Below are 9,462 nucleotides of genomic sequence, written 5' to 3' on the forward strand. Positions count from 1 at the left end.
CTCTCATACAACTCTAGAGTCCCTTGTGCTCAGCCACAAAGCTTAAAGCTGAGGAGATGCAGTCTTGAGTTTGGATGTGGCTTCTCTTGCCTTGGTGACATATACTGAGTGGTCAGATTATTATGATCTCTGAATGCATAATAATCTGGCCACTCAGTGTATATCCTATATAATAAAAGGCTAAATATGCAAATTGTCCCCTTGACCAGGAGTCCAACCAGCAGGCAGGCCAGCCAACCGCTTATGTCCCCTCCCCATGGCCAGGCTGGCCGGACCCCACCCATACACGAATTCATGCACAGGGCCTCTAATATATATATACATATACATACACACACACACACACACACACACACACACACACACACTGAGTGGCCAGATTATTATGTGTTCAGAGATCATAATAATCTGGCCAGTCAGTGTATAAACTAAAAGGACAAGTTATCTAAATCCCCCCACCTCCAAACACAACACACAGAGGCTGAGCAGAAACATCATGAGTACAATACATACTTGTATTCAGAAAGAGGAAGGACAGACCGAACTGGCCCCTGACAACTGTGGGCTCCTGCTGGACGAGCACTGAGGAGGCTGGACCCTGGGTGGAGAGTTCCTTCATTAGATCCCATTCTCATTTCTGGAGGGAGGTCCCTGGCCCATTGTTCGTGATGGCCCTGACTCCGCCCTCTGGGAGATTTCTCCCTGACCATCATCTCTTGGGCTGCGTCTAAAGTGAATGTTGGGAAGTTTGCCCTACTTAGAGGCTGTGTGTTTTGCACAAGCCGACTTCCTGCCTGTGCAGTCTTGGGGCCCCAAGGTTGGTTTAATGCTTGAACAGTGAAAATCTTCGCTAATTAGGGCTCACTGTTTCTTTGGCAATAAAACACCCTAAAGTCGTAGTAGGCTCCTTAGTGGGCACACAAGAAAATGCATTGTGTACGGTGTTAGTTATAGAATGTTCAAGAACAGGCACAATGAATCAGTGATGACACTGTGTTTCATTGGATTCCTACAGATAAGAAGACAGAGACTCAGAGGGGCTATGTGACTTGCCTAAAGTCACTCAGCCAGTTTGAGCAGAGGCAGGACTAAAACCCAGGTCTCTGAATTTAGAGCCCAGGGAGCTGCCTTTCATACTTGGCTCTCACAGGGAGTGAACAGACACAGCAGTTTCCAAATGCAGCCTTTTCATTTGATGCTTTTAATTAGCATATATGAAATATGCTGCCAATTTAATTCAATTATGATTAGGTAACCAGAAGGCTGATTGTGTTGTCAATTTAGATTAAATAGCTGTTGTTTTCAATTAGGCTTGATTGTAGAGGGCTTTGACACTTTTTCTTGCCTCCAGGAAACTTCACTATATAACTTTCCTCTTATTCACTTGCATCCCCCCCCCTCCCCAGGTCTGGGGTGTTAATAACTGAAATTCTCAGGGCACCCCCCAGTCTGGTGCAGATTTGAACCTCAAACCAACCCATTGGTGGCAAGGACCACCAGATGCTGCTGAGATGTTGCATTAGGGTACTTTCAGCATGTAACAGGGGACACAACTGAAAAAGGCTGGAACCTCGAAGTGACTTCCAGTCCTATGCAATAAGAAACATGGCGGTAAGGCAGTTCCAGGGGTGGTTAACTTACTTCCAAGACTTCCTTGAGGACCAGGCTCATTTCATCTTCCTGCTCTACCAACCTGAGCACGTTGGCTTCTGACCTCATGCTTTTGACTAAGTGGATGTAGGATGGTTGCCGCAGCCTCAAGCTTCCCGATGTCCCCAGAAGAGGACAGTCCTTCCTTGCATCCACGGAGCCTCTAGTTGGCTTCTCACCACTCCTTGGCCAGGCTTGCAGCCCATTCCCAAGTCAACTCCTATTCCTAAGGAATCTCCATTGGCTTGGGAAAAATCTAGATTCATTCTGCAGAGCCTTTCCTAGAATCCATGGTTGCCTGATGCCTGCCAGCAAATTAATAGAGGCTATGGGGACAAGGATGGACTGTTAGGCTCCCAATGGTCAATGCCTGGAGCCAGTGTGGACGGACACGCTCTCAGCAGGTCTGGCTGAACCCAGCCCGGTCTGCAGTATCATGACCAAAGGAATCCAACTGCAAATAATTGCTTCTTGACTCTCCATCAGATAAATGCCATCTCCGTATTCCTGCGGACTAAGCCTGAGCATTGTCTGTAGGTGCTGTTGGCAGTATAAGGCACAGTTAGGAAGGGGGAAAGAATGGAAACGAGAGCGCCTTTTATTTATTTTTAAAAATTTTTATTGATTTCAGAGGGGAAGGGAGAGGGAGAGAGAGAGAGAAACATCAATGATGAGAGAGAATCATTGATCGGCTTTTTCCTGCATACCCTTCACTGGGGATCGAGCCTGCAACCCCAGGCATGTGCCCTGACCAGGAATCAAACCGTGACCTCCTGGTTCATAGATGGATGATCAACCTCTGAGCCACACCAGCTGGGCAAGAGAGGGTCTTTTAAAATATGGTGAAGGCAAGCTGATTGGAAGGTGAGAGAAGTGTATATGGCTGTGGCCAAACTGCCCTATTGTCTCTGGAAAATATTGAGAGATTTGCCTTGGAAAGAAAGAGAGAAGGGGATGGGCCTTCAGCATTTCAGGACTATTCCCGACAGTCCCCTGAAATGGGTATTATCTGACCCAAACTCCACTGTTCTGCTATACCAGGCTGTGTCTAGGAGTGACCATCTTCTTGCTGGCCGGCCACCTGAGGCTCCTGCTTCTCTCTGCTGCCATGTGTGACCCACTTCTGGACAATGGGGTTATGTGGACCTGGGGTCAGACTTCCTGTACTCACATTCCAGTGCTTCTCACACCTGACCTTGGGAATTTCCTTCAGCTCCTTTAGCCTCAGCTTCCTCATCTGTCAAACTCTAACTCATAGGGTTCTAGTGAGGATGAAATGAAGTAATCCATAGAAAATGCTTAGCACAGTGTCTACCAGATAGTTAACAAGCAATGAGTATTTGTTATTTTTATCACTGTTCTTAGTAACCTTATTATTACTAAGATTATTATTATTCATGGTGTTCTGGGCCACATGGACAAGCTGGCTAAGGCTGGGGCTGTCATGACAGCCAGCCTCCCTTTCACGATTGGTTTTGAGGGTAGCTCTGAGTCCAGAGGAAACGCAGCTCCTGGTATGGGCCTCGCCCATAGTAAATGCACGGCAGCTGCTAGCTGCCTTTCCTGCCCAGGGATTATTAACCAGCCCAGTGGTCTTTCCATGTTCTCCCCCATCCCCTTGGGGACATCGTCTTTCCGAAGAGAGGTGTCCATTTTGAATCTCTGCACAGACAGCTTCTGCTTCCTTATAAAACACAATTCCTCGAAACGTTGGGACAACTGAATAATTGCAAGTGAACATTGGAGACACCTGGTTATATAAAAGGCCGTTCCATTCTCAGAAAGCCAAACATATCACAGAATCCTCGATCACAACTGTTTTTATCGACAGGTCTTGATCGCATCTTGCTGCCTTTTGAACTTAATTTTGTTCTTTTGCTTTGCAATTACACACGTGAGTAACCAAAACCCAGTGCATGGCTGACAGTGATTAGAGTTCCTGTTTGCAGCATTTTTAATGGTTTCCATCTGTGGCTAAATGGGATTAACTTTACAGCTTTAAAAAATCACTGGTATCAGTGCATCCAGTTTTCCATTTTCTCATTTTTACAGAACAATAAGGTAAAAACATGCAATTTTCATAAACATACACTGTTTTCCAGATAATCGAAGGGAGCTGCCAAAATTGACCTGTTGGCTGGCAAGAGGCACCCCTGTGCCAAAGCTAAAATGTTTGGGTTTAGCGTATGAAAGGCAGTTTGGGGTATAATGTATGAAAATGTCGATTGTGGGAACTCCCTTCTATTTGCTAGATGGGCTGCTGCCTGATTCAGGAATCATTCAATGAAACCAATTAGATCTTCAAAAAAAAATTAAGAAAATGTGAGTGTGTGTGAACTATGGAGTTCATTTCTTCCCCTTCTTAAATATGACAAGGTAGATACTGACCCCTATCAGTGATTGGTGTGGCCTCTGAAAGGTTCTGGACTCTGCCCAGGGCTAACCCATCGAGAGTGTTGGCCCCAGGATCATGAAGCATCTTGGTCCAACCTCCTGGAACGCCAATGAGAATTTCCTGGGTTGACTGGCCATGAAAAACCAGGGGTTTGGTGCTCACTGCTGCCAACCACAGACATGCCCATAGCACCTGGCAGTGCTGGCTGATGGCAGAGGCCAGTCCTGAATTTCAATCCCGGGAAGGGCTTTACTTTCATGCCACAGCTGTGTTATGCCCAGGTGTTCGTTTCCCCTAAAACTCCGTTGGGATTGGATGCACTGGATCATTCAATGCTGTTTTATCATCCAAAGTGCAAACAATTACTTTTAATAACCTGAACTCTCATTTCCAAACTTCTCTGTAGTCTTCCCTGGCACAATCCTTTAGCCTTTTCTCCCTTTATAATCCCTTTCGCTGCACCTTCTAGAACACTTGCTCTGTGGTCAGCACATTCTTTGTATTGTTTCCTCAGATACTCTCTCCATGTCTTTGCCTTAACTCAAAACTTAGCTATCCCTCTGAGCACAGCTTCCCTGCGGCCTCTGGAGGGGACACTTATTCCTCATACCCTGCATTCCTGCAATGGGGAGGTGGTCTTGCTGTCCTTGTTCCATTCCATTCCTTCCTTTTCCCTCCTGTGGGCTCCCCTGAGGCTCACACCATTGCATTTTCCCACCACACCTCCTCATGGGGACCTTCTCCTGGGTGCTACTATCTTCTCACTTTCACTTCTGGATAACCTTTATCGTCACGTCCACTCCTGCCAGGAGGGAAACGTCAACAGCCATGTGGATGGCCCTTCAGTCCTCTGACTCTATGTCCCTGGTCTCCTCACCAGACCCAGTTCTCATATTTGCAGCAAGATACAAAGGGAGGTTCATCTGTATGTCTGAATGTTTAAATGTTACACATCCAGCTAACAAACTATTAAATAGCATGTATCCTCTTCCACTTCCTTGCTAAATATACCTTTATATGATGACAAAAATATGTAAAGTTAGGGTAAAATGTCAAAGATGACTGGATTTAATTGTTTTTGTGTATCTGGGTGCTCTTTCCATGAGTTTATTATTAGGATAAGTAATAAAGTCATGCATAATTAATAAATTATATGTACTCCATAAAAGTTAATTTTTTAAGGTTCATTTAAGTAAGTTACTAATTATGTTGTTACAATCAAGACTTTCACAGAATTTCTATTCTTTTGAGAGTAATGACTAATTAGAGAAACTTCTGGGGATATTGTGATTTCTAGGGTGTTTTTCATTAATTTCAGAATGGAGAAACTGCTTTGGCCGGGTGGCTCAGTTGTTTGAAGCGTCATCCCGTACACCAAAAGGTTTCAGGTTCGATTCCCAGTCAGGGCACATACCTCGGTTGCGGGTTTGATCCCCAGTCTGGGCGCATATAGGAGGCAACCTTGGTGTTTCTCTCTCGCATAGGTCGGGCGCCCCCTCCCTCTGTCAACATATCCTCAGGTGAGGGTTTAAAAAAAAGGAGAAACTGTGTTTGGCTGAGGTTGAAACAACTGAAATTGCCAATTAAATTCTTACATTGGAAATGAACCATGAATTTAATATATCATGTTCATATGATCATGATACATCATGAGTTTAATATATCATGTTTAATATATAACATTTTGATGGGGTTAGGTTGTAATAATTAAGTATTGTCACAGAAAATAGTATAAAATATTTTTATTTTATATAAATTGCTGTCACCAATATCAGGAGTTTCATTGTCTCTTAAAAGCAATATCAAGATCCATACAGTATTTTAAATTATTTTTCTTTAAAATCCTTCAATGATGGGATACAATAAGAAAATTGACCAAGTATCATGGTTTTGACCTATACTGGCCAAAAATAGTCTCTATAGAAATTAATTTTGAGAAATTTTGTATGAGTCTTCTTCATAGTTATGCAAACATTTTTGTTTCCTTTAACATTTTCTTTAAATATTAAAAAATATGCTTTAAAAAGTGAAATAGACAAACTTAACTCTATATGGTTTTCTTTTGGAAGCAACAGTTCATACCAAATAGCTGTGGATAGTGCAAATATAAAAGTAATTCCATTTTCCACTGAAGACGACAATTCACTGTATCTGAGGATCTTCTAATGTTTCACTTAACTCTTCAAGTGCATTTCATCTATCTTGTTTAAATGAAATCAAATTGCTTTAACACAGAGAGTAGCTCCAAGACCAGGAATTAGAACATGCAAATGGACACTTGGCACAACTGGGAAGTGATGCTTTGTTATGCAAGAATCTATTGCATTAATGCCACGTGGAAAGGCTCTCAGAAGTTAATTTGTTTTCTCTTTCAGTTAAGTGCTTTTGTGCTCAAATCCTCCCTGCACTCTGATATGCCACTGTCTTGTGTGTGGGTGGCAGATACCACGCAGAAAGGTTGTTGTGAGGATCTGAGGTGTAGAGAAGCAACCCTGATCGCTAATTCAAACATTCTACCTTTTGGTGCAGACCTATCCTGTTGGATTCTTGATTGAGGACAGCCATCTTGCAATAGCTCTTCAACCCCATGGAGGCTTCTCACCTATAAACATCCCTACCTTTTCTCTAGCCATCTGCCCCATATACCTTTACTTTCTTATCCAGCTAGGAGTTCATGGCGGATTCATCATTTCCATCACTCGGCCACCTCTCCTTCCATTGCACCATCTGATAAAACTCCAGCTTTGTATGAACATGATCATCTATTCCGGTCTGTATCAGAGCAGCTGAGTCATCCTTTAGGTTTAAACCTTTCTTTCCCTCACCTTCAATATTTAGGGCATCAAGTCCTGTCCACCCTAATCTCCCAAATGAAGTTGCATTCTACTACTTCTTTCTGTCCCCACTACCATCCCACTACTCCACACCACCATCATCTCTTCACTGAAGTATTGCCATAACTCTCAAATTGGTCTTTCTTTTTACTTTTTCTTTCCTGCAGATCACGTTCCTTAGGGCAGTTGGTTGCCCTTATAAATTGTAAGTCACATCTTCCTACCTCTTTTCCATTCAAACAGAAACACTGAATCCTCAATTGGACTTCCAAGGACATGCATGACCTGGCTATTACCTACCTTTCCTTCACATGCCATAGCCTTTCCCTCTCCGTCACTCCATTCCAGTCTCATTACCTTTCTTGCAGTTGCTAGGTGATGTCAGATGCCTTCTGTCATGTTTCTTCTGCTTGGAAAGTTCTCTTTCTAAATTGTTGACTGGCTAACTTACAACCATTCTTTCACCTTAGCAGAAATATGCTTTTCAGAAAGTTTCTCCTTGATCACCCAAAGTAAAATAATTTTCTGTTTATGCCCTCTCGTAGTAATTTCCTTCATGACGCTGGTCATGGGTTTGCCTCATGTGGTTAATTGCTTAATACTTGGCACCTCAGTGGAATGGAAACTCCATGAGGGGCAGAAGCCCTTTTGTCTGTTTACTCCTGCAGCCCCAGCACAGTGCCTGCACAAATATTTGTGAATGACAGAGTGAAGGGACAGGCCTGCAACAGGGTGCTGGTGGGAAAAGCTTTTGTTCTATAGCCTCCTTCAGCCTAAAATCATTTCCTTCAGCGCCTCACTCCATCAGTTATGGAGAAAACCTGCTTCATTATCTCTGTTCCCAGCTCGGATGGAATTTAGGATTCAAACGATAAGCTGTAAAAGGAAGGAACAAAATCCAATATGGAAAGAAATACCAAATAGAGAATACTCCCCCGAGTGGCTGCACATCTTCACTGTAAGCAGTAATCTCTGTGTTCAGCTATTGAGACTAGAGTTATTTACATGTTTCTAATCCTCTTACCTTCTAATCAAGATCATTCCAATAGCTTTTCATTTGGACTTTCAATTGCGTTATGCGTTCACAGGCATTTGTCAAGTGTTGTATTGGTACCATTATAATCTGCTGGGGCTTAAACAAGTATTCATTCTCCTTACTTCCAATATAGTTCAGCTCTATCAGAGCTACGTTTTTAAGTTTTCCATGCTAATTCCTTTATGCAATTAATAGTAAATTTAAAATGAAATAGCAATGAAAATAAATCACCTATATGTCTGAATGTTGTTTATCACAATCTTCTCTGATTTAATTAGTTTTTATTTGACTACTTAGAGAGGCATGTACATTTTTTGGATTTTTTCATAAAATTTTTCTTCTCTTTTCTCTTCTCGCTCTCCTCTGAGCAATTGCATTTTACTAAGAAAATTGTGAGATAGGAGAGATGAAAAGAATTATGTGGGATAGGGTTGAAGAGATGAAAAGCTGTAAAAATGGCAATAATAAACTTTACTTTTCCTTAAGGAAAAATGTATCTCATAGTACAGGCTATGTTTTAAGAGCTGATGAAAGAAAAAAAGGACTGTTGATGTGAAATAAGATTTAAGATAGATTTGAGTTAGTTATGCATTTATTCATTTAAAAATATTGAACAGTTGCAATGAAGTATTCTGTGGGAAAAGTGACATTATGACATTTAAAGCCACACAAAGACTAATTCTTAGTGACAAAGTCTTTGTGCCACACCTCGCCCCAAGTTTTAACTATTTTGAGACAATTAACCCCATATATTTTGTAGTTAAATAAACACAAGTTGCCTGGCCAGTGTGGCTCAGTGGTTGAGCATCGACCTATGAACTGGGAGGTCATGGTTCTATTCCCAGTCAGGGCACATGCCCAGGTTGCAGGCTTGATCCCCAGTAGGGGGCATGCAGGAGGCAGCCAGTCAATGATTCTCTCTCATCATTGATGTTTCTCTCTCTCTCATTCTCCCTTCCTGTCTGAAATCAATAAAATATACTAAAAAACCCCCCACAGGTATGTCTTTCTTGATTCATAATTTTACATAAATATATTGATTAGGGAGGTATTTCTGAAGGGGAGGGAGTGGAAAGGTTGGCATGAGGTTGTGTAATGGATAGGCTCCAACAGATTAGGTACTTGGGCTTATAATGGTCATTGTTGCCTACCCAGCACTCATTTAAACCTCCCATTTTAACCCTAGGTTTTGTTCTTGCATCTTCCCTTCTCAGCCAATATACTTAAGGAGAAGCTGATCCTACTCTGAATTCCAGGGGTAGGCCTTATTGGAATAAACCCCAACTCTTGCCAGTAAATGGCTCTGGAACATAGGTCTAAATATTGGTTTAGGAATGGGCCAATGAGACATTGAGAGGAAGTTTACTGAGAGTTTTTGGGAAAGAACTTCATCTTGACATTGTTAACTAGGTGTAAGAGGCCTGGGGCCTTTGCTGACAGTCTGAGGCTAATGCCTGCAAAAGGGGAGATGAGGACAAAGAACATGGCAGAGAACAGAGCTGGAGTCCTGACTGAACTACACCCTCCCCTTTGCCCTTCCTACACCT

The sequence above is a fragment of the Plecotus auritus genome, assembly GCF_963455305.1.
Source record: "Plecotus auritus genome assembly, chromosome: 9".
Lineage (NCBI taxonomy): Eukaryota > Metazoa > Chordata > Mammalia > Chiroptera > Vespertilionidae > Plecotus > Plecotus auritus.